This window comes from Rhea pennata, chromosome 2 (assembly GCF_028389875.1).
Source record: "Rhea pennata isolate bPtePen1 chromosome 2, bPtePen1.pri, whole genome shotgun sequence".
Lineage (NCBI taxonomy): Eukaryota > Metazoa > Chordata > Aves > Rheiformes > Rheidae > Rhea > Rhea pennata.
This window is the reverse complement of record NC_084664.1, coordinates 98,031,542-98,058,718: the sequence shown is the minus strand read 5'-3', so window position 1 is coordinate 98,058,718 and position 27,177 is coordinate 98,031,542.

The window sequence follows — 27,177 nt, the reverse complement described above, 5'->3', positions numbered from 1 at the left end:
GCAAATCCACTACATTCATCTTTCACCACCACACCCATATTCCAAGATGATTTCATCTGGTCAAAAAAAAAAGATGTATGAAGCACGAATGTTCCAAACATTTGTGAATACAGGTGCAGTAAAAGCCGTAGATGGATGGATAGATAAACTTATAGGCAGACAGATTTTTAATCCATTGATCTAGAGAATATTAAATTCCCAGAAATTTTTGTTGTTATGTGTTATTCTTTATAGAATTGAAAAAAGACAGGCTTTATTTTTCCATTTTAAAATTCAAAAGGAAAATGCAACGATCTTTCTGCCGTATTGGGTGTGAGTATCAATCAATATTCTGAGTTAGCAATGGTAAAACTTTGCTCTTTCTTCTGTGATTTTACCAAGAGCAATTTCAAATTTATATATAAATATTGGATAGTTACAAGTATCTATAGGGCCAGATATATTATTCCCCTAGATAAACAGACTCAAAGAAATGGGAACCCTGAATACCCATTTACAGTTTAGGGATGAATCAAGTTTCTTCCTAACTTCTTTGGAACACTATAAACTGTTCTTTGGTGACTGGCCGTACTTCTCTGTCAGCTTTTGCACCGTGGTTTGAACTCACCTTTCCGTCACTGGGCTTTCTACAAAGAGACTCCGCGGTCCTGCCAAGACCAGCGAAACGCGTATACTCCTGTGAGGGCCTCCCGCTGCTGCTGTGTTCCCAGCAAGGTAGCGCCAGGACATCGCCGAGGCACTGCGTGGTTTTCCTGCCTGCTGATCCTTCCTTTAACCACCTTGCCTAATCGTCCACCCGCCGTGGACTTTGAAGGGTTGTTGGACAATTTGCTAACACGGCGGAAACAACAACGGGATCCTTCTGTATCAGGGAGCGCTAAGAGGAGGTGGAGCAGGGAGGAATAGCAGGGAATAAATCAGAGCTGGCATCTGCCGAGCCCTGGGGGAGAGGAGAAGTTCCTGCTCCCTACTCTGCATCACGTGAGCAAGGAAGGGGCAAGCGCACGGGCCGGGGAAAGGGATCCTGCCCAGCCCCACTGCCTCCACCAGCCACCAGGGTGGACAGTGGCAATATTATCTGTGCCTCTGCACACCCCAGGCAGGCCTGGCACTGGGAGATAAAGAAATCATATTGTATCTTTAAAAAGGGCTGGGGGTGGAGGCAGGGGGAAGAGGTGGGATGTGCCGCTGAATGACACCGCGTTTTGGACGTGGCAGGAAAAGGGGAGCGAGCAAGCGGGAGCACGAGCTCCAGGCTGCTACACGAGCGCAAAGCATCAGAGTCACCAGCGGCGCGAGAAACGGGACGCCGCGCCAGCCCCAAGCAGCTCAGGCTGTTGATTTAATCTGACGCATGCACTGCCGATGAGCTGGAGTACCAAGACAACCCTCCTGCTGCTCGTCAGCTGGATTACGTGCAGGGGTGAGCTCTGAGCGGAGAGACTTGGCGAGCGCCGACATTGGAAGAACAACCTTCCCACGAAACTGAAAGACACAGAGGCACCAAGAATGAAATAAGAGGGACCGTAAGCCTGAAGAGCTCTGGAGGAATAAAATGGATGAAAAGAAGAAATAAAATAAATTTGATATTTTGTGTTTAATATAAATAGGATAAAATGGAATAAAATGGAATAAAATAAAATAAAATAAAATAAAATAAAATAAAATAAAATAAAATAAAATAACATGTGGCAGAGGAAGGAGAAAGAGCAGTAGCCTGCACACACCGCCTGCCTAGGCATCACAGCACTGTCCCACCTCGCAGAAGGACAAGATGGGTCTGGTGGTGCTTTATCCTTGGAGGAGCAATACCAGGCAGCCTTGGCCACCGCGGCAGGAGCCTTATCCACTCGCGCACGCAGGCTAACGCCTACGCCGCGCAGCAGGCTATCTCCGCGGGTGCTGCGAGAGCTCGCCGCGAGGCAGGCAGGCTGAGCAGGCTGCGGCGAGGCTGCCCCACACCCAGTCACTCAGGACTCGCGCGAGGCCGCCTCTTTGGCCGGGCAGCAGGGCTCGGATGGCGCTACGCTCCAACATGCCCACACAGACGGGAGCACAGGTGCCAGCTCATCCTGATTCATGCTGTTATTTCGTAGTCGGTTTTGGCTGGAAGTCAACGAGAACCTGACACTTCGGTCAAAGGCTGAAGCAGATCACAGGCCACAACAGGTTTCCTAAAAGAGCCAGTGGCTCAATTGCTCCTGAACTACTCACGCGAAAATGCAGGAGCGCAGAGCCGTAGAAATGCATTTCACCCAGGCAGAAACACTTCCTTTTTCAGTTCACACCCTCCTTGACTAGCTGGGACCAGGATACGCAGCATCACTGGCCCAGAAATACCTTCTATGCAGGTTTCTGCATGCAACTGTCATCCAACATGAAATCCCTGGGGAAAACAATAGGTCACAGAAGATGTCCTGTCTCTTGGCCCATGACGTCAAAAGCATCAGCTAGTTTACTGGCTTCTCTGAAATGCGCTGCTACCGCCCATGCAAAAGGGCAGGCTGCCCTGGCCTACAGAGGAGCCTCCATGTGTCACCTGCAGTGAGAAGCAGCCGTGCCTCCCCGTGCAGAGCAGAGGGAAGACAGGACTCTCATGTATCCGTACCTAGCACAAGTGCCATCAGCTCCCAGTGCTTTCAGGGGTTCAGTGGGGCTCCAAGTTTTACAGTTTTTAGCAAAGGGCTCAGAGTTTCACCGAAGGCTCTCTTCAGAAAATTTACAGGTGCAGTCTCTGAGAGCACAGCCGCTAAAGTGGTTCAAGTCAGATCTCACGATACTGAAATGTAATTGTCACTTTCTTAAAACTTTGCCAGAGCATCTTGTCACTGTACTGAGACACTGTAAAATTTATAAGCCATTGATTTCATCTGAGCTAAGGCAGCGTTTTCAACCAGCACTCATTTCAGTAGGTGCCACTCTAACTTGTAGGCCAATACATTTACCTGGGAGATCCCTTTGTTAAAATTTGCATTTATTTCATAGAACTGCAAATGTGGCCTATCTTGGAAGACTCCCTGATGACTGAAAAGGGGAAATTACAACACCCTAAAAGCTTAAAAAGCAAAACTTCAGTAGGAATTGGATACTGAACTTCCTTATGTACCTCTGAAAAATCCCAGCCAAAATCCTTAACCATGCCACAGGTAGGTTATATGAGTTCACTAGATGAGCCTGTCCTTATGTAGATACTGCTTTCAATAGCATTTTTGCCCCATTCATAACAATAAGTCTATTTATAAAGCATTAGCTTCCTGTTCCACCTTCACCACTGGTGCTCAAAGTGTTGACAAATGAGCTCTAAGTAATCTAGCTGCTGTGGCTAAGAAGCTACCCCCTTTCTGTTCACCACCCCTTCCGCAGGGGAATCAGCAGAACAAAAAGCCTGCCTGAGCCGAAGCAGTTCCTCTGTCAAGTCCACCAGCCTTCCACAACCTCAGCTGCAGCAGCAGCTTTCATGAAACCACTTGACTCTGCACTGCTGCAGCTGAGGTGAGAGCATACGTTTCATTTGCCTGATGGCTGGTAACCTGTGGCAGGGAGGTGGTAAACATCTGGGTTGAGAAAGCCTCTACTGCTGCTGCTGTTTACCAAGTGTACGTGAGTCAATCCCCCTACACTGGAACATAAATGCGAAACACAGATAGAAAGCCAAGTAATCAACCATCTAAACACAAATAAAAACTTCACACTGTTCTGACAAGCACAAGGCAAAAATCATGGGTCACCATAAAGAAATGCTAGGCTTTCCTTGGAATAAGAGCTAAGCATGAGTTCCCACTTCAATTTAGAGACAACTGCAACTACTTCATTCTTTGTGGAGGAGAATTCCTCTTTGACTGGGGAAAAAAAATAGTGAACAGGCACAAGGAAAACAGCACATGGCAGCAATCATGAGAGTGGCAAACAGCCATCCTAACTGGTGGTCACAAAGCTGTCCAGCAGCTGCAAATAAAAAAAAAAGAGAGAGAGAGCGAGAGAGAGAGAGAGATGAAGTGGAGGAGGAGGGGAGGAAGTTTTAAAGACAAGCAGATTGAGGGCAGCCTCTCAAACAAGTCAAAACCCACTGAGAAATACGTGTTCCTCTTTTGAGAAAAAACTCCCAATAAAGTGTGAGGCATCTGCAAATAAATAAAAAGAAATAAAACCTGGACAACTAGTAAGTTGAAGCCAATCAAAGTCATAATTATTTAACAGGGATATCCATCCAAATAGAGGCCTGCCTGTAATGTACTTAAAACAGTCACACTGTCTAGCAGGAACACACAGAAAGCCTCATTCTGAGCCAGCACAGGATAGAAAGACAGCAAACTGCTGACTATGGTTGGGGCAGTTGGGGAAAAAGAAGTCCTGTTGTGAAAGGAGGAGAAGATGAGGTAACAGGAAGACCCCACTCCTCTGCTGGTGAGATGTCAGGGAGAGGGCATGCTCTCTGGACCCCAACTCAGGTAGGACAGAAGAGATCATGCTCCATTTTGCAGGCCAAACCACAGATCAATCCACTTCTGGCACAGATGGATGGAGACAAGCAGTGCTGCAGTCTGTGGAACCAGAGCAGAAAAGCTGTGGCCTAAGAAACAACACAGCTGCCCAGGCTGTGACAGCCTCAGGAAGAAGCTTTAGCTATCATCTTCCAGTGTCCAGAGCTCCTGCCCTTTATGCAGCAGCAAAGCTTCAACAAGAAGGCACAGAAAGCTGGAGGAATGTGTGCTAGGGTCATAACTGATGTCAGGAATACAAGAGGTGAAGGGATTACACCTCCTTTAGTCTTTCTAGTGATGTCTTGGATCCGAGTAAGAGATCTCAGTTATTTACCCATAAGTCAGCGGGCCCTTTCAGACCCAGCATAGCAAGAATTCAAGCCTAAGAGATGTATGCTGCACCAGACCAGAGGTGGCTTCTGCTCCACCTCTGCCTTGGCACTGGCTGAACAGACTCCTTCGCATGGCGCTCTGTACAGACAATCTGTCCAGCATCACAGCTACTCCATAGGCAGATCTTAGCTGCCCTTTAGCATTTACTGTCCCATAAAACACCACTCAACATATTTATTAATAGGTGGGGCTTGCCTCTATTAGTATAAAATGAACCCCACTTTAGTGTGCTGGCCTGGGAAATGTCATTATGGGATTCCCCCAGCTTATTGTCCACTGATGGCATCCTTATGAAATAAAAAAACAGCTCCAGCCAGGACAATTTCCTCTCTGTCCAGCACAGCTTGTAAAAAGAGTTCTGCAACCCCAGCTATGTCCTCACTGACACCTGCACAACCTCCGGGCCCTCCAGGGGTTTGCACAAGCACAACTGGCTGAACTTTCTGATGAGGCACAGGGAAACAGGCAATCTCATCCCGCAGGAATTGCTATGACTCTGCTGACACGGCTTGCAGTGGCTGCTAAATGGGGTTTCCAGAACATAGCTCCCCCTTTCCCAGATGCAGAGGCTTTCCCTGGGGGAGAAACAATGGATTCAGTCCACCCTGTCACCTGTGGCAAATAACCATCAGCTAGACAAGGAGAAGCTCTTATCTGGCAGATGGGAAGCAGAACATAGCTGAAGGAAAAGAAGAGCACACCTACAGCAAATGACAGTACTACGTGATCTGTTCTAGAGATATGTGAAAATGACTGTTATGAAAGAGACAGGAGGGAGGGAAGAAAAGTTTCTTGGCCCCTGTCCAGGGGGAAAGGTTCATTTCTGTCATCAGACTTAATGGTTCAGCCTAAGGAGAAATGCAAATGATATCAGGTCCGCCCTTCCCAGAGAGAGAGCAGGGTCAAAGACAGCATGCATGCCATCTGTCTCAGCCTGACCTGAGGCTGGAAGTTGTCCTGAACTGCCACTGTAGCAGGGTTTAAGGAGAACAGTAGTAGTCTGGTGATTACTGCATCATGTGGGGAATCAGAAGTACTTTTGCCTCAGGCATTATGGTAAGCTCAATAGGAACCAGTTTTCATGCATCAGATATATTACATGGATGCCACCCATCCCATTTGGCAACTTCCTCAAGTATTGCAAGCTTCTGGACAAAGGGACTCCAAACTCTCTGGATCTGACACAGCACACACTGGCTTGAGTTTAGACTTACATTCTTGGCCGGAAGCCCTGAGTGCTGCGAAGGAAGTACCCCTATTCCCCCTTTCCCTCCTTCCCCTCCCACCCACAGACAGAAGGCACATTGAATCACTCCTCTTTACGGGTTAGGGAGCGCTCTTCTTCTGGAATAAAACTGTCCACATGGCGAGCTCTGTTGGTCCTGTTCTTTTCAATCAATCAGAAAAAACTCTGCTGGAATTCTATTCTGCTGGAATCAAAACACATCACAAAAATCCAGTTGATTTCGCCAGGATTTTGTTTCAGAAGAAAACCAGGAAATGAAGAGTTCCAGCACTGTTGAAACATTTCATTTCAGCATGTTTGAAATGCAAGGTAGCTTTTTTTTAAAATTTCAAAATTACTTTCATTTTGATTTTGTGTTTGTTTGCATTGCATTACAGAAGTTGCAAGACCTAAACTCAAAATCAAAGCTTCCAATTGATCCAAAGGAAAAACAAAAACAAAAAAAGAGAGAGAGTTGGGAGTTAAAAAAAAAAAAAGGAGAAATTTTTAAAAAAATTCAAACTATATTCTGAAAATTAAAAATCTTCTACCAAATTGAACTTTCATCCTTTGCACAAATGTTAAACATTATTTTGATACAAATCTTAATCAGCAAATCTCCTTGTGTAGATAACCCTTTACTATTAGGCAGGATGAGAAAAGTTCTGGATTGGGTAAAATGCTGTAATTCCAGCAAGTGCTTCTATCAGTAGAGCATTTAAAATTAAAAAAAGAAGTAAGATTGCCATCACCAATAAAATATACATTCAGGGAATAAAAAAAAAAAAAGGCCTGTACATCAGGATTTACAGATTTAGAAATTATAGAATCCTAAAATAAATTTCCCAGCATCAGTCCTCTAGACCATGTGACTTTTCCAAACTGTGAAATAACTTGACCATCCTATTAATTCCAGTCTCATGGATTTATGCAACCCCACTGGCCTTACAGATATAAGTCAGGGCAGGATTTGGTTCATGATATGCACAGCCCAAAAGAACAATTGCAAATAATTAAAGGATAGGGGGGGAAAAAGAGAATCATCAGTGAGGTTAAGGTCAAAAAAGGACTCTAATAATGTTGATAAAATCTATATAAAATGCTATATATCAACTTAACTCTGAATAAAACATTTGGACTTTAGATGCTGGCTATGTTAAGTACTCTGTAGGAATCTCTGTACCGAGCACAAGAATAAAACCACTTCGGAGTGGGCAGAAACTTTAAATCTACAGAAAGCAGCTTTACACACTGATTGCAGCAGAGAGTAAATACTATGTTTAAACAGAAATCACAGGAAGCACGTGGGTGGCAATATGCCATCCTCCACACTAGAGTTTAGTGGGGGACATGGCGACTGTTGCTGTTACCAGTTCAGGGAAGTCTCCACTCAGCTGCGAGGTGCACCGCCAAGGTGGGCCCCCTCTTCCCAAGGGCTCGGCAGCCTGGCCTGGAGCGAGCCTCCTGGAACCGCCGGGGACTGAAAGGAAATTAGAACAGCCAGAAATAAAACACTAGAACTTGGACCCAATACAATAGATCTTGGATGCTGTACAAAAGTCAGAGGGATCAGATGTCACCCAGTGATTAGAGGAGGATGGGATAATATCAAAGAGAAGGCAGGCAGTTATGTTAAGAGGAAGAGAACTCCTTCAATTGAAGCACAGACCTATGAGTGGGAAGATCTAGTTTATATCCTTGGCACAGCTGAAAACTTCCTGTGACATCTTAGACAAACCAGTTTGCTCCTCAATACAACAGGATAATAATTGACAGGGTTCAGAGCTCTATATTAATTTAAGTTTGTAGGCTGCTTGGAGCTCCTGAGCTAAAAAGTGCTTTTACCTAGCACACAGCAATGAAACCCTCTTGCTGTCCATCTGCTGAGCACAGCACAAACACTCCCAGTAGGATACCATACACAGCAATACTCACACTGATGTAAAACATGCTTTCGTGCTTGCTACTTAGTACTCTTGACTATAATGTCTCAGCATACCACTTCCTCCTTTGCTTCCCATCCCTTATCGTAACCAGCTCTATCCCATCACATTCCTCATGAATACCAATTATTCATATCATTATGCTAGATATATAGAAAGTAAACAGGAAAAAAACTAGATTTGTTAACGGGTGTTGGGGGAAGGGAGGAGGTGATGGTGACTAGCAGCTTTGGCAGCTATGTAACTGGCACCAGGCGTGGTGATTTTGTTAACCACCTCCCTGTCAAGAAAGCCAGAACCATGAGGATTCAAATTTAGAGAAGTCTTTCCAATACACTGTTAGCTCTTATCTTGAACTAACATTGCATGCTATTCATCACAGGCCATGACAGAAATTGTATCAGCATCAGCAGCAACCAGAGTAGCAGAATATTCTGTGCGGAAAAAAACTACCAACAACAAAAAACAGTGTTTACCTTGAAGAGTGTCAGTTGTTCTACAGTTTCCACTTTCTAATTGGGGTTATTTGGCCCTGAACTGATGAAAGCACTTTCAGAATATCAGCTGGAAGGAGTACAGCATCCAGATGTATTTGACAGGAGTAAAAATCTATGTAAGCTCTACGTTTCTCATCTAAAAGTCACCACCCTAAAATAGCTTGTGATCTAGTTATTTTTATTTAGAGAAGAGCCTGTGCCTTGAGTTTGGATCTGAGTCCAAATTCCATGAGAGTTTTGGACTGCTGTTAAGGTAGGATGCTCCGTTCTGGCCCAGTTCTGAAACAGCATGACCAGTAAGTTAGGGATATTATTTAGAGCCAGACCCGGACATTAGGATGATCTATTTTAATAGGTTTCTGTAATAAAATGAATCAGCAGCTTTAGACAAAAGAGCGAGTTTGTTTCTTGATGAAGGGAGAATTTTAAAGCTGCTCATTTCTGGGTTTCAGAAGGGCCACAGATTGTCTCAGGGATGCCAAGAAGACTCCTGAGTACCTGTTTGTTTGCTGCTCTCACCAGTCTTCACAGAGGACAAGTTCATAGTGGAGAGATGGTTTCACTGCTGGAAAATCAAGTTAGTGGGTACTGTTAGCTCTCCATATTAAAGCACTACCATGCTTACCACCTATCTTTACCATCAGGCCACACACAGTATTATTGTTAGCTAGCTCAGTTTTGTCTGTGTATGTGTTAAGGATTCTTTGAAAGCCCTGTATTTTTGGCTCTGGAAATCTTGCAAGAATTCCAAGATTTCTCATAAATATCCACATGCCTTTTTCCTGCTTCCTACCATTTTTGACCAATCCATTGAACACAAGAGCTTTCTTCTTTGCCTTTGACTGAATTTTCTTTAATATTTTATTATAACCTGCTGGTTCAGCTTTAACCATTGTGGCATACTAACATAATAAATAATATAAATTTATTGTAAAGACTCTGTTAGTATTTGGACAATAATGAACTCACAGTTATTCAGGCTTTTACCACAGTGTGTACTCATCCTAGAGCTCTTGTTTGCACAACAGATCAACACACTTCCAAATATACCATTTTAGATGCTCATGTAACAAACAAGCACTTTACACATATTTTATACACACAGTTTGCACAAAATATCTGAGTACATGCTCACGCAAAAGAGCAAACCTGAAACAGCAGTAACATAGGCTGTTCCAGTAGATGTACCCAGTCCCACACACATGCCTTGCCCATGTTTAGACCTGTAAAAGGCAATGCTGGGACTGACGAGGGCTGTGGACATGGTCTATTAGAAAGGTTAGAGCCTTCTTTTCTCCAATCCCTCCCTCCTAAAAGCCACTGTAAAGCTGTGCTAGTGAACGCTCTCTCCAATCTGAAGCAAGGTCAGCTGCGATAGCTCACTCCACCTTTGTCAGTGCTTAAAACCGATCGGACAGCCTCCACCTGGCAGATTAGGAAGGCTTTGGACCACCTTTTCTAATAGCAAAACAATGGGTGCAGGAGTCAGCGGCAGAGGATAGGCAGCAAGCATCTGGAGTGCCTGCAGGATCTCCAGCCAACTCAGCTGTTTGCAATGTAAATGTCTGTCCACAGCCTCAGACTGGTAGTTAATGGAACTGAGCTGGTACATCTTCAGACATCCCTTACATAAATCTCTAGCACATTCAGAGATTTATGATAAACACTTGCTCTTTCCTTAACCTCCAAAACCGTTTCCATCTGCTGAATACCATAAGATTCTTTCCCCTCACCCAGTCTGTACAATATCTATATAAAGCCTCTAGAGAAGATTCTGTAGCACCATGAACTGACTTGTCAGCAGTACACATATGACACCCATCTTTACATCATCTTCACCTCCCCTGCAAATAACAACATTACCCAGCTCTTCAAGGGCTTGGCTGAGATCAGCAAATGAATGAAGAGAAGTTGGCACAAGCTGAATCTCTGCAAGAGCCCGAGCTGACAATGATAGGGAAGAGTATTTCATATTTCCATAATGTCATCCATTCTCCATCACTGGCATTAAGACTAATTGAAGATTTAAAATGTTCATCTGAACTAATTCCTTTGGAAGTCCCCAAAACTGTTGCCGCAAAAGCCTCAGTCCTTCATTATTACTCCTATTCAGATGACCTGCTAGACTGAACTTGGCTTTTATGCTGATTTCTCTAACCCAAGGGGTTTAGAAATGATACCCCTGCACAAAAAAGCTCCACTCCATCTACTTAACAACATGGAATCACCAAACTACCTTCAGCTCCGTCTTTACTCCGCTAACAACTTAGTCCCAGCTTAAATTCAAGGCTTTGCTCATGTTTTCAAAGCCTTCATGACCTTAGTGTGAATTGGTTTAAGGACATCCACTCTTATAGTATTACGTTGCAGTCTGACAGCTATATTCCTCTGCAATAAAAGAAATACCCAGTTTGAATGGTGAAGGGAATGCGTGTCAGGGACAGAGATTTCCCCAGTGCCTAGGACAGGGTTGTAGAATCCTCCCCATCATCTGCAGGAGAAAACTATAAATCTCAAAATACAGAACAAAAGAGAAATTTGAATTTTTCATCCCAGATTTCCCTTTTCTAAGCTCTCTGTATCAAACCCACATTTAATGAGAAGGGCACGCTCCAGTGTGGGTTCTCTGGTGCCCAATAAGAGGCAAGCTGAGCTGGCAGCACCTTGATGTTTAGCACTAGGAGATACTCTTCTGTACCCATCTGCCTCTTTTCTTAAAAATTTAGAGGAACATCAGTTCCAGATCTCTATTCTTTCGACAAATTTAGTTGAAGCTCACTGAAAAATCCACATTTGCGGGGAAGTAGGCCACAACAGAATTGCACACACAGACATACATAGAGCATAAATTTGGAGACACTGTTTGACTAGGAAACAATGGCAAAACTCCAAAACTATCCTATAGAGGATGTAGAAAAGAGAAATGTGGAAGATGACTTGTGTTCATTTTCATGAGCTTATAAAGTAATTGGAGCTAGATTTATACAGGCATCTAGGAGTGTATTAGGAGTCAATGCCTCTAGCCTTCCAACACACATGTAACAGTCAGGGAATCAGAGCCTAGAGAGAACCATATAAAAAAAAATCAAATGAAAAATGAGTCATGGTAATGTAATAGATAATCAAATCTGAAAGAAAATTATTCTAGAATAAACCCAAAACTGCTTTTTAATAATATGAGCTGTGACACAGGTCAATAAGTCAAGAAGATACCACTGAAATACCTCCAAATTTATGTCCATATCTCATTGTTACATAGGGATGAGGAAGGCTTTTCATTTGGTTATAAATTAAGGCCATATTTCCATGTTACTTTTGAATTTCCTGACCACTGCTCAGTTGCAATATATCTGTTTAAGTTTTCTGCCAAGGAAAATAAACAAGAGGTACCTCAATAGTGGAACAAATCAGCAGCATATCTACACAGTGTTCAGAATAAATGCTCTGAAGATGCAGAATCCTCATAATGCATCAAGCATTGCAGGAACCCCGTAGTTAGTTTTGCTGGGAAGGAGACGTGTATGAGCAGGGATTCTGTTCCTACACTGCAAGAGGCTTTAATGTTCCATCCTGTTTTGTTCAGCACAAAATAAAAGCCTGAAAAACACATCAGATATTTACTTCTGACAACTTGGCAATAACTTTGTGCATTTCCTTTGTGCAAGTCCTTTAAAATTATTAAAAGGTGCATGCAGGTTGAAAATTTCCTAAGTTTTGCCAAGGGTGATTAAACTTTGCTGAATTTATTAAACAAATATTTATTAAATGAATTAAAAATTATTAAATTATTATTCCTGTGAAATTATCACCAGAACAACCATGCAACATTACATTCACTTTTGAGCTAAACTAACGAGAAAGAAGTAGCCAGGCAAACCAGCGGAAGAGAAACTCGGAATCACTGAAGTAGCTCATCTGAAGCCTACTCCCTTGCAGAGTTGTATCTCATCAGGCTCTTGTGTTGATTGCTTCCAGCAGCAACATTTGGGTTAGCACATGGTGCCAGTGAGTCAGCACTTTTTAAGTTACACTTGAGAAAACAAGCAAAAAGAGGAATTATGCTGGTTTCAATAATTGGAAAGGTAGCTAGCATCCTAACGCGAGCGCCCAAACCTTAGTGCAAACCAACCACCTCCCCACTCCCTCTCAGAATTCTGCCTTATCGTCTTAAATAGACAATTCACAAACCAGAAATGGTGCCGTGTCTTTCTGCTTCGTATCGTCTACCCTGCTTGCATATGTGCTTATCCAGTAACAGGCATCAGTAGTGAAATGGGATTATGTTCCACTGGTTTAGAGCACAAGCACAGCCTTGCGTGGGGCTGCTGGAGGATCAGTTCTTAACAAGGTGTCCAGTTTATAATCCAGCAGGGTGGGGAGCAACTGGCTCCCAGAATGAATAGCTCTCCTGTGTTACCATCTCCTGAGGCTGGCTGCCTGGCCAGCCTGCCGCATCCTTTTCTCTCGCTCGCAGATGTTACTCTTTTCACTAACTTTTTGCTGTTTCCCAGACTGGAAATATAAAGAGGAAGGAAGACAAGAAGCATCCACCCGCATCTGGTTGGGGACTGCAAACTATGGCAAAATGAACAAACTATCTGCTAACTTAAAAGGAAATAAACCCTGGTATTCACTTATTCCAAGAAGGCTTAATTTCAACCTAGAATGCTGCTCCCAGGGACTGTCTTTGTGCCAAGAGATGCCTTTATAAGGAATGCTCTGTACAACAGCCCCAGATATGTGGGACACCAGGCATTAAAGCATGTAGCTGATGGGGAGAGGAAGAATGGTCGAACACTGCAAAGCACAGAAGATAAGCAAAGGGATGTGATTCCCAGACGAACGCTCCCCTTGGTTTTGTCTTAAATGTCTTCTGCTAAACGATGTCTGGTTACTGTGCCGAAGAGCATGAGTTTAATAAACTCATCCTTTTAGCAGCCAGATTGGCTGCCTCAGATGTTATTTTCAACATGGATAGCCCCAAGATGTAACAACTGTGTTATCTATCGAGACGACATTTTTCTCCCTGCAGATCCATACGGCCACAAGCATTTTCTTTGCGGGTAGCTGGCGTTTATCAGGCAGAGATAGCCAGCCTGCAGGACAAACAAAACAAAAATTCACACAAGGGCTCCAGTAACAGTGAGTGGCTTGCTGCTGCTGCCAGGCCTCTTTTAGAGCTTGGAGAGGGGCCTGACATACAGGAAAGAGCTCTGTTTTGGTTTGCATCTTTCACTTCTCTCTCGCATTCTTCCTTTTTCCCCCCCCCCTCCCCGGGCTCCTTGCACAGAGCAGCACCCTCTGGTGGCACAGAGAAATCACGCCACGTCCCCGAACTCCGCTCGCAAGACATTGCTCGAAACTTGGGCCTGATACTCGTTCGCAGGGGGCACCTGCTAAGGCAGGCTGGGCTGTGGAAATGCCCCTGCACGGGGAAGTAAGTCGCACTCGTAATTCTGCAGTCTCTTTCGGCGTTTATGAACGTTAAACAAAATAACCCCGAGGTAAAAGGGCATCAGGCTTATTTATTGTACGGGAAGTTACAGTTTCACCCCCAAAAATAATTGATGGCATGTATCTGCAAGTAAAACATCTTTGACTTTGGCATAAGCAGGATCCAGATCATGGGGAGGGCTTAGAAAAGAGAGGGATTTTTTTTTTATAAAACTCCAATAAATAGCCTAAATTTGAATAATCTCTGCAAAGTGCCAGTGTCCTAAACAGTATTTTAAGGAAACATCATAACTTACCATATAGGTAAGAAAAAAAAAAGGATTCACTGATAACAAGTACCAATCCTTGGCTGCAGAAACAATTTTAGGAAGAATTAGCATACTGGTTCTGCAAACACTTGCAGTTCAGTTGATCATGAATTTCTCCCTTCTGCAACCTCCAAAGTTACTCTCTGCCCAAAGATTCATCCTGCCCTAAGAAATCTGTAGCCGAGCCTCTGCAAAATGCTGTGCCTCCACAAAATAAGTTTAATAAACTTCCTTTCCGTGGTGACCATATTATCTGACCTCTCACAAAGCATGAAGCTGTAACACACTTCATTCAAGAATTCCTGCAGTTGCATGCATGCCCATAGACGCCTATATCCCTCCTTTCTTCCTGTCTCTACATCAGTACCACATTGTGTAGAATGACTCTTCCCTGTTTTCAGTTCTTAAAAAACAATGAAATACAGCTCTACGTGCAATCGTAATTCTGTGCTTCCTCCCTTGTCAAAAAGAAGTGAAAGATGGTACTAGCAGCCGCTTGATCAATCTTTGTCAGGGGAGGAGGGCATCTTGCTCCTTATAGGATTTTTATAATAGGAGTCTGTCTCCAGGACCATTGGTTCCTCTGCAGCAGGACGCTGTTTTCAGCAACTGATGTGAGCTGAACTCCTAAAGATCACAGAGAAAGAAGAAGCCAGGAGCATGCACTCAGCTTCCTGGAAAAGACACCCACAGTGCTCATACAGTCTTCTGCAACTGCAGTCTGTTCTCACTGGGTGCTATGGTTCATCTCACCACTTGTCAATGCCGTGGGCCCAGAGCCCATGATGCCTGGTCCCCAACTGGCCAAGGGAGCCTGCCTACTTCAACACTGAAATGCACAGTGGTTTCCATTAATAGTTTGATCAACAGCCACATCTTGGTCTGTGAGAAATGCTAAGTGTTATTAGCAGTCTGTAGATCTAAAATGTTTGGGGAGTCACTGTTCTGTCCCCATCCTCACAGGAAGGAATGCATGGGATGGAGAACACACTCCAGAACTGGAGTATCCATCAGACTACTGGAAAAAAAAAAAAAAAAAAGAAAAAAAAAAAAAGAAAAAAAAAAGAAGAAGAAGAAAGAAAGAAAGAAAAAAAGATGTCTGCAACTTCTATGGGCCTAATTGTTTCTTCTCAAACAGATTGTTAGCTTATGTGAATCAGGGTAGCTCTACTGAGTAAACCAAAGAATGCAAAGGGGGAGGGGGACAGCCCTGGGTTCAGAAAGACACAATATGGGTCTTTATCCATAGCAAAACCACTGCTTGCTGGCTTCAGAGGGACATTAACTTGTTGCCATCACCCACCACCACCACAAGACAGTGGCACTAAAAGAGATGAAAGGACACTGGGTGGCAAATAGTAAGACTGTGTTTCTGCAAACACTGTCGTGCAAGGCCACCTAAAGAATCAGGCCTTGACTCCCTCTCTCAGCAGATCCTATTCTTGCCCTGCTGCTAAACTCTGTCATGAAACTGAACAACACAAAATTAAGCAGATTAAATGACAATTTTTTTTTTTTTTTTTTTTTTTTTCCTGAGCTAGATTGCTTCCCTGATCTGATCCACCTTACAGCCACGTGTACTCTGGCTTAGATAGAACAGAATGCATATAAAGAAAATATAACTGCTTCTTTCAGCGTCAGCACCAGCTTGAAGTGTTCATCAAACTGCAGCCTCGTGAAATGCTGGAAAATCCCACAGAGAGAAAAAAGAAGCTGTACTTTAATCTCAGTAAAACACACACACAGAGACAAAGAATAGGCAATGAGTGAGTGGTGTAAATGCGCATAGTCAGATTTATCCACTGGACCTTCAAGAGAGAAAGAGGTAAAACATCAAGCACAAAGGGCAGCCTGAGTTCTCCAAACACAAAATCAGGACAAGCCAAATCCTGTCCAATTGCACAACATTAAAGAGTGATTCTGTGCTCTCTTACCTTGTGTTAAGGGAACAGCAATGTTCTAACCTGCAGTGATTTATGTGTAGTAAATTCGTGCTCATAAACAAGTGAGAGGAACCAAAATCTCATGCCCTAATCCTTTCCAGCAAAACCAAACTCTTTATGAGCAGGCAACATTCAGCTGAGCTTGCTATGAAGGAGGTCATGTTTATCTTTATTTGAATCCAATAAAAAGATCAAAACAGAGGAAACAATGCTCAAAGAACTCTTCTCTTTTGCATGTGCAAATAGTGTTACAAAAAATAATTAGTTGCTTCATATGCTTTACAAACATTAATTAATTTAGCCTGATGTCTCTTTAGCTAGACAACTGTTATCATCTCCACTAAACATACAAGAAAGCTGAGTCAGACAAAGCTGGCCCTGTTTTTCTCAGTAGCATCTGACGATTTTCAGTGTACTTCTGCATTTGGGCAGCTTCTGTTAATTTTGGCTAGAGTTGGAGGTGATTAATACATGCAAAAGAAAGATTCTGAGAATCTCAAGTTACAGGACTAAAATTAAAGCCCATGTTTGAAAATGTGGAGCTAAAGGACTTACCCATGGCTGGGCAAGATAGGAAATCTATTGTAGAATCAGGAAAATAAGCCAAGTCTTCAGATTCCTTGGGGCTTGTCTCCACAGGAAAGGTAGGGAAATAATGTAAATTTGCAGCACACCAGCATCTTCAAACTGACTCCCCAGGTGGACCCTTCAGTGTTCACTGCTTTCAAAGAGCAAACTTTCACCCTTCCATTAATTCATCCCTTCCCTCCAACACACGTGCAGACCTACTTCTCACTTACTGCTGAATACCATGGCTTGTTGCTGCATTGTAAACTGAAAGGTGACAGTGACAAGAGAAGGATGTGGTGATTCAGAAGGCAGCAATAAGAAAGCCAAGGGTAAAGTTTCACTTTGATTTTACAGAAAACTTCCATGAAGATGCTCTTGCTTCGCAGTCAGCTATGAAGTAGTTCCTGAGTTTCGCAGAGGGGTAAGCCACCTCACACTTAACATACATAAAGATTATGTCTACCTAGTTTTAAAACAGACACAGACATCTTAAGCAGCTGCCTCTATGGAGCACAATACTAGCCCAAAGGAGGAGCAGCATGACTTCTTGCTGGAAATAAGCAGCACGTCTCTCTGCAATAAACTATAGTATAACAAAGTCCACACATGGGCTGGGCTACAGGCGCACATACTCCCAATCTAATATGTTGGTGGAAAAGGTTATTGTCCAAGTCCTTGGTTTCCTTTCCTTCAGATCTGCTTCACTGACCTGTGCTTGAATGCTTTTTAGATTTTTTTCAGTTAGAATGAGGTGGGTTAGCATATGCTAGGTATTTCAACTTTAGAAGCTCCCCCACTGACACAGGATAGGAAATGCTCACCCAACCACATACACTCTGGATCTGAAGCAGCAGCAGTGTTCAGCACTGGGGTAGAGCTGGAGACAGTAACTTCTACCACAGCCTATATATATGTCTACTACCTTAGTGCATGGTAGCAGTGTCCAGGAAATTCATACTATGGCTTGTCACATGCCAGCTTTTACACAGAGATGAGCTTGCTGCTAATGTATTAGGCTTGGCTAACATTTCAAATATTGCAGGCATAGCTTTGCCATTATTTACTTCTCAGATCAGTCTGATACAGCTTAACTGGCAAAAATCACAGCATATAGTAGGCCTGCCAAAACTAGCAGTTCCGAAGGAGGACATTCAACACATCACAAGCTGGACTAAGAATTTACAAGGCTAGGATTTCTGGATGTCAGCCCATCTGCACTGAGAAACAATTGCAGTTGTATGCTGTGAATGGGTACAATGCAGTGAGGATAACAGCCAAACTTAAAATGACCACTCAGTAGGTGCGTACAATATGGGAGTAGGCATCAAGTGGCTTTATGATTGCAGACTTAAGAGCAGTAGGAATACCAGAACAGATTTAACATTGTTTTTGCCACTTCAGGCTACAGACATAGATACGTTTAGGCTGAAGTAGAGCCCTGTAGTGTAGCTCCTCCTCATCCTTCCACACCCACAGAGATACTTACACCTGCTGTCCCATACCAGTGAATCAAGTGTTTGGGTAGCTGAGCTCAAAACTAGATTTTCGAAAAGATCCTTAGGTTTAAAAAAAAAAAAGAAGAAGAAGAAGAAGTCATACATCCTCCCTAAAAATCACTTTTTTTTTTTTTTTTTTTAGGTGGATTATTTCACATAGTTAGCTTAAAGGGCAACTCCACAAACAGTTGAATCAGCACAGCTGATGAAGCAGTAACCTGTGGCAGCTGAGAATGAGTCGACAGAGGTGCCCTTTTCACTGAGCTGCAAACTGGAACAGGATGTGCGATTGTAGCCCAGCTCTCTACCAATGCTTTCTAAAGTGTGTGCTTTGGTTTGTTTTTTTTTTCCCCCATAGGTTTCCTTAGGAAGTGAGGTTTATGTAATTCCTCTGTCTGTAATCCCTTTCAAACCTGCTGCCCAATCTTGGTCAAATTTGAAACAGGGTTGAAGTCCCAAACATAGCACATCTTTCTAAACTGGTGTCTGAGTAGGAGCCCAAATGAGCATCCTCTCCAAGAACAATAGGCAAAACTCAGCTGCCAGCCAGTCCTCACAAACCGTGCTCCCAGTGAGCCACCACACATCCCTCAGGGGGACACAGGAGGAGCTGAAGTTGTGAACTGAACAGTAATCATAGGAAGCCAGACTTTATCAGTTTGATTGCTCACAGATAGCCTGCTTTAATACTGATTTTTGAAACTTAAAAGGCACGCAGATTTCTATGTTTGTGTTTTAAAAAATAGCATCCTTTCAGAAGTTCCATCTGTGAATTACTCACATCTAGTTAATACTTCCAGTTCAATTCAATCATTTTTGCATCAGACTACTGTGAGGTTAACTGTCTTAATGACATAGGTATTATAGACATCATTTGTGCAAAAAGGGTAATATTTCCATCTGCGCCAGGAGGTACTATTTCAGCAATATGATGCCTGATATTGTATTTATGTTACCTAAATGCCTTTTCTGGGGAGACTCAATACAAAGAAGAATTCCATCTAACATGAGAGGAAAGAAAGAACTTATCATCCAAAGTTATTCACTGATCTATAAATCAGAAAGGATAACTATGGGTACTGTGTTCCTGCCTATTCCCATGTACTCTTTCTTGTCATCACAGAGGTCTTTAGTATCTTGAAACACAGCTTGACAATAAAAATTAATTGAAAGTGCACTAGAATCATTAACTTTCGGGAGTTTCACAGTTTGCCCATCCTTAAATAACAGTGGTTACAAAATGCTGTTTGTGCCCTAATTCCTTGGCTCTCTGCCACGTAGCATGTACAGAAATTAGCAACATGTACAGCAGGGACTTAGCTGACTATAATACGAGTGCACACAGTGGACTTTCTTCTTTAGCTCAGCAGCAAAATACCAACTTAGATCTAGACAGTGGTTATAGTCCCTGTGGTGTTTATTCTGTGTAATTAGCAGTATCGAGTGTGCTGTCTTTTGGGTAGTCTGATTGTTTCCATATGCACGAATACCTTCAGTGAATGTATACAGGGCAGAAAAAAAACCCAACATCCCCACGGCATACAGCGCTACAAGAAGCACGTATGTTTTTAAAAACATTCTCTCTCCAATTAATAAAAGAGGAAAAAATGATGGTATAAATCTTCAACAGTAGGGTCAGAGGAGAAAGCAAAAGATCTGCCTGGGAAGTGAAATAAGCCTAGGTAACAATTCCTATTAAAGTTCCAGAGATGCAATAGGTTTTTTTTGTTTGTTTGTTTTTTTCTGTTTGATAATCTGCTAACAGCGCGAATCTGTAGCTCACGCAGAACAGGGAACCTCGCTGCTAAGCCGGAGTACAAAGCTTGCTCCGGGCAGGAAAAGGCTGTTGATGCTATGCTGAGGCCCGGAGGAAGATCGGCTGCGTTCGAGGTGGGGCGTGCCTGCGAATGCCACACAGCATTAATCTTAGGGGCAGGTACTTGTTGAAATTCCAGTTACTGAGAGAGATGTCTGAGGTCGAGCTAGGCCTTGCCTTCATGGCTGACAGAGGTGTATTTTTTTTACCTCGGGGTAATGTTTCTGACCTATCCCAAAGTAAAAAGCAATGACTCCAAGGGACTCCAGCTTTACCCCAAGGTATACGAGACAAGATCGACCCTGAGCAGGTATGTTGCTGGCCTTGCCTATTCACCTCAGCAGCAGCAGTTAAAACAAGGTATAAAAAAAAAAAAAAAAATCCTTGAGAGCAGGAAAGATAGGCTTTACTGTCTGATTTGAGGGAAAGGGCATAAGGAAGTGTTTTGTTTGGATTTCTTTTTTTTTTCATCTTGCTCTACCACTCCTCTCTTGCGCTGCCCCACGTTGCTGCATCCTCCCTCTCAAGCCGCGTGCCCCATCTCCCAGGCCTCCGGCGGCGCGGGGAAGCAGAAGGAGCGATTCCCACCACAGCCCTCCGGCTCCCTGGCACTGCCGTGGTCCTCAGGATCCCCAGCGCACCTCTCGGTACGGCAGGTCCTCCCCGCACATCCCCGTGCTGCACCGCTTGGGAAATGCTGTGCGAGGGTATTCCCTCATACACTTATTTTTATGGTTGCAGGAGGTGTCTGAAAAAAGGCGATCTCCAGCAGCCGCCTCCGGCCCCTCTCCGGCACCCCAGACATTGTGCCTTCCCGCATGCCAGCCACCCCAGCAACCCCCCAGCACCGCACTACTCCCTCTGACCCCTTCCAAAACCTAAATATGCATCTGTTTTACTGTTGTGCTCATGATATTTCAACATGTGTTCTGTAGCAAACCAGAATGTTACACCACTAATTATTTATAATGTGAACCCCCCGAAGGAGAGTGCTTGACCAGGATGTTATAGCCATAGACTTTGCTATAGCACCTTAATATTTGCCTTGCAATATAGAAATTATACTGATGTAAAGCACCTTTAAACCTGAGCTGCTCTAGCTATGCTTAGTTTTTATACTGACTTGCACCATACAATTTCACCTTCCTCTCTCCTCTACCTCTAGGCATAGCAAAGAAACCCCTTAAAACAAGCTGTTTAATTAATAAATCTTCACTACAAAAACTACAAAGCTTCATATAATAAATCCAGGCAATATGTTCTTCCCTATAGCTCCTCTTGGAAGTATTTCGCACTTGCTAATTTGGAGAGAATTTTTGCAGGGCTATTCACAATTAAAAATCCTTTGTAGAAATGGCACACATTGTTTACATTAAACAGCTTAATAATTTGTTTCAATCATGTCTTCTGACATGAGGAATATGGACGTCACTATTTTAATAATCAGCTATCAAACCATATTGCAAATAATTATAAACATTCATTCTCACTTGTTCTTTAATTTCTTGAAGAAGTGAAAAATGTATTTCTAGCACAGTTATTACTGCCTACTAAGAAGCACATTTTATGTCAAACACATCACCCCAGTGAAAAATGCTACACCCAAAACTAAAGTTAGGCAGTTTTTGCACCTGTCTCTGTCTTCTTTCTGCATTTCGTATCTTCTTGGCTTCTTGGTTCCTCCCCTTCTTTTCTAGTTTTTCCCTCATTTCCACTTAAGTTAAACATCTGACAAGAAGACACCATGACGTGCACCTCATGGCATGAGGCTGGTGCAATGGTCAAAACGGATGCAGGGAAGTCCAATGAATTCACTTGCTCTAAAAATATTACCAGGAAGAAAAAGAAGCTTGGTGCGATCGCGTACACCTACACATATCCCTGCAGGTGCGTAACTTTACCTAGTGTATGGTTAGCTATAAAAGTGAACTCAGTATTGTGCAGAAATGCCTGAGGAAGATACTTGAGATACCGCTACCTCAGCCGAGCAGCACAAAGGACAGTGCAGGATAACTTAACGCTTAAGTAAACAATGCTTAAATATGTTTTAGTGACCTTTCCTGTGCAAAGCATTGGGGTAAGTAAGAAATATTAACATTTAGTTCAAATTTAAAAATACGAATGCACTGCATGAATGCAGAAGGCGACTACGTGCACTTTTTATATATATATATATATATATTCACACAGTATCTGGAAAACCTCATTTACTTTTACGTGGTGATCAAAATAATATACTGCTTATGTTTCACGTTATTTTGAATCACTATTAATCTATTACTCAACTATTCCTGTAAATTTGGTAAAGCACTAAAGATTTAGGGTGACATTAAAGATTAAGGCCCCAATGCTACAGATGTAAGCATGTGTATAACATGTGCTGAAGTGCTTAAAGGAATGGAGCACAAATATGTATCAAGTTCAAACTTGAAAACAGGTGGTTTTAAGTTATACAAGTACACAGAATGGTGAACAATTTTTTCAGCAGTTGCTTTTTTGGTTCAGAAATTAAATAGCTAATTTTTGTTCTGATATCCACCCCAAAGAAAGAAAAGTGGTGGTGGGGGGGGGCTAAGAAAATAATAGGCAAAATTTCAGCTGAACACTTTAAAACTGAAGCTCCCTCCTGCTCACAAGCGTAGCACGAAGTAACGCGGCCCGGCCTGCGCCTGGCCTCCGCGCCGGGCCCGCGTGGCGGTGCCCGCGTGAGGCACGAAGCCCGCCCGCGCCCCGCGCCCCGCAAACAAACGAGCAGAAAACGGCTTCTGTTAGCACCTCTCGTGGAGGAAAAGCCTTGATTTTTTTTTCCTTTAAGAAAATTAAAAAAAAAAAAAAAAAGCAGCCATCGCCGCCACTGAAAAGTGTTTTCTCAGGTTTCCTGACAACACCAAACTCTGAGGAAAGAGCCACTTCCTACAGCTGCGGGGGGGGGGGGGGGGGAAGGGGGGCGATTCCGCTGAGGAGAAAACGCGGAGAAAACGCGCCGCTTCAGGCAAACACCGCCGCCGCCGGGACAAAACGCGGCGGCGGGGAGGGCGCGGGAGGCGGCCGCGGAGGGGAGGCGTCACCGCGCGTGCTCCCTCCGCGTCCCGTCCCGTGGGGACCGTGGCGTGGGGAGCCGGTGGCTGCCTGCGGGCCCCTCAAGGGCAACCGGGCCTGGTCTGCACCCCCGAGCACCAGCCCCCCCCCCCCCAGACCCCCCAAAACCTCATCCGTGCCCCATGGGAGCAGTGGGGCCCCGCGAGGCCCGTGGCTGTGCCTGGAGCAGGCCGCTCCTGGTGGGGATGGCCGCGGGGGGGCAGCGGGTTAACTTCTGCCCCCCTAAAACCGGGCAAACCCCCCCTAGACTGCCTGCAGGGGAAGGGAGGGAGGGTCGCTCCGCTCCAGGAGCAGACGAGTGCCCTGAGCAGCGGGAGGGATGCAAAACCCGTCAGGAGCTCCTTCCTCTTACTCGCCTCCCTCCCCGCCATGCCACGGGCGGGAGATTTTGCGAGGTCTGGGGACAGGGACGAGCCCCGGGAGCACAGGGGTGGGAGAGGAAGAGCGGTGTTACATCAAGGAGGTGGGCGAGGAGGAGGACAGGACGGATGGACAGACAGACAGACGTGCGCACAAGGGCTCGTGGGGAGATGAGGGCACGGACGGCTGAGCGGCTCCTGGGGAGCGAAGGGACGGGCACGGCCTTTGGGTGGCCACGCAGATGCCTCTTAAGGAGCGGGGAAAGGGGCAGACAAGGAGAAGGAGGCCCCGCTCCTTCAGCCGGCCTTCCCAGGCTCCGCTCGCAGCGGGGAGGTTTGCCTTTCCCTGCGCTGGCCACCCGCCGCTGAGGAAACCTGCACCTCTGCTGCTTGCTAGGAGACAGCACAGAGCTTGGCGGTTACGGGCGTGTGCTAAATGGAGGCTCCCGCCGGCCTGCTGGTTGCTGCTGTGCTCTTCGAGGGAGGAGGAGGAGATGGAGGAGGAGGGAGGGATGTGAAAGTGGGTCAGGAATGTAACTAGACTCTGCCCCCCTTGTGCAGGCACAGGCGGCGCTGCCTTAGCGATGGAAAGCAGGCATTTCACTGCTGATGTTCCCCAGCCGTACCGGCTTACGGTTACTAGGGGATCCTGAAGGATGTGTTTCCCTGTGACCCTTTGAGAAGAAAAACTTAGTTGCCTCAGTAACTAAGTTTGGCTTGGATGCAATGATGCAGTAAATATCATAGGTGAACCTTGTTAATGGAGGAGGAGGAAGATGGAGCTATATAGGCTGGGTAACTCTTGCAGTCAGGCCAAGAAACATTTAAAAAATGTTCCACCTAACTGTATCAGTTAAGTACATGGCTTATATTTCCTGCTGCAGTAAAACCCTCAGAATTTATCCCCTACATATTGTAAACTACTTAGAAAACAGAGAGAGAAATAAACTGCCTTACTGATGTAATGTGAGGTGCAGAGTTCACCCACAGCTCTGCCTTCATACAGCCCTTTTACAGAGTTGGGATGCAAGTGAATTTTGTTTGATGGTTTTAACTTCCAAAAGTTAAGGAGAGCAATGGAAGATGAGTGCAGATTGAAACATGTAACGTTGCATTTGTCTTTGTTTTCAGTATTGCTGCTTTTTTTTATTGATGATGAGTAGTTTTTAGATAATAAAGTGAGCTCATCAACCATGTTCCTGTAGGAGACCATCAAACTAAATACTTTAAAAGCAGAAAACAAAACTAAAAGAACAAATAAAAAATATTGAACTTGAGGATTGCATTCCTCTTTATTCCCTCCAACTCTTATTGTCTGATTTCCATATTCTTATAGTGAACAAGATCTTTATTCACAGGGATGGAGAATCACTTTTCAGAGTGAGAATTAAGAACTGGAAAGAAACATAAAAGACAGATGCTTTGATATATCAGTTTCTCCTTTACTTTTCTTCCAGAGCCATGTTTTTTTTTTCTAAAGCACTGCAATTGCAAAGAAAATCCAGGTTGCTGTATATGGGGCCAGTTCTGCTCCCAGCCTTAGTATCAGCAGAGGAAAACTGGGCTGTCCAACTCAGATGCACCAAGAGTGAAGGTGCCAGTGAGAATGCCAGTGGAGGTGATGCAGGAGATACTTATGCATCCAGCTGCTGGATGTGAGTATGCATGTACATTTCCAAGGGAACAGAAGTCACTGGAGTAAACTGCACAACCATTCTTTTGTTACCTCCTTGACTTATTCGTCAGTGAGGTATTGCTATAAATAAAATAAATATCCCTGTAGTTTTTTTTTTCATCTCTGAAAGTTATTCAGTGTTTAAAAGCATCCATGTCCTTTAACTCAAGGACATTCAAAGATACACACTGAATCTTACTGTTTCACTTTTTGTGCGAGATAATTTGTGAAATTGTTTTCCCAAATCATTTGCTACTAAAAGCTAAATTTAATAATTAAAGTTATATAAAACTAAGCAAATAGTTCCTATTTTAAGAAAAATGTAGAAACCAATAATAGTTTAAGTGTTGCAGGCCAAAAAGCTTTCCTTAAAAAGACTCAGTTGAAAGCCTGGGCGCTATCTTGTGGATGAATGTAATTCATTGCCTCCAGTCATGGAAAACATTTAGACAATCTTTTATCCACAATTTTAAGATCGATAATTGCTTTGATCTTGTATGCTTATTTTTGTGGACAGACATTACTTGGTTTTGTCAAATCTCCTGGCCATGTAGAGCAGTCAGTAGACATAGTCTTTTCATGCCATCTGCTTGTATATTGGCCCCTGCCTCCATGCAGTCTAATAGATCTGGTCAGAGGGATCCCACAAAGATCTCACATTATTGGATGAAAGTACGAGATTAGGAAGTATCGTCTTTGGGACTGCAGTGGAAAGTCTTGATGGCCCCACCAGTTACCAGCATATTTCCATGTGTTTTGAAGCAACCTGGTGACCTGGGAAAACTAAACCTTATGGAGGAGAAGCACTTGTCTTAGTGATTGTTCTTTCACATAATGATATAAACAATCGGATTTCTTTGTTATGATGGGCCTTTTTTATGCTTCTCCGATCAAGTAAAGGCCTTATGTCCATCACAAGAAAATTTTCCTGTGGTCTCGATGTAGGAGAATGGTCTGTCCTATCTACCCTGTCTCCCCTCATTTCTGTAGAGATACGTGGTGTGATGTGAGGAAGGAGGTGTGGCCAGAAAATTACTGCTTTCTAGTTTTTCTTGGCTCTGGCAAAGGCCTTTCTATTCAAGGGTAAATGGCAGAGACCTTGATGCTGCTCTGAATCTATACTGATGTCTTAAGAGGCTCCCAGAAAGACCTGACAATATAACAAGGCACAAAGCACAGCTTAGGTATGATGGAGAACAAGGCCTACAGTCTGAGGTCGCTTTGAACAGGAGTTTGAGTGTGGCATCCAAGGCAACTTCTTCAGTATCAAGCTTTCTGTATGGGCTTAGTCTGTGGTGAGAGGGTAGCTAATGCAAAAGTATGGAAAAGAGAAAATGGAACTGATTCTGGTCTGGTATCTGGATTCACCTGCAAAAAGTATTTTTGCTATATTTAGCTTTAACTTGAATACTGAAAAATCAGGAGGAAAAAAGTTATTTAAATAGGGCTTTTTCTAGCAGTGTTCAGCTGAGTGCTCTGTTTGTCAGAGAGAAAAAAAAGATCTCCAATTTTACCAAGTTATGTTACTAGGCTAGTAGGCTAGTGTGCATAGTTTAGTAAAATACTTCTTGTTGCAGTAATTTCAGTATCATTTTTCTTTTAAAATCATCATTTGCCGCATAGATAATAAAAAATAGTTGTTAGCACATCTTTCCACTGTGCAGGGGAACTATTTTGCATCCTACTAAGGTGACTGGCTGGATTCAGGATAAGGATAGAGTGGGCCCTATTAAGATAAAGATTTAGCTTCATGCTATTTTGGAGAATTATTTCATTGGTTAGTATCTTGTTCTTACCAGGCTGAATTGCAGAAACGTCTTCGTAAACAGGATGAAACAATAGCAGCAAAGGTATGATCCCACAGCATGCTCAATAGGGACCTCAAAGCCTGTTACCATTTTAATGATGGCATTGTTAA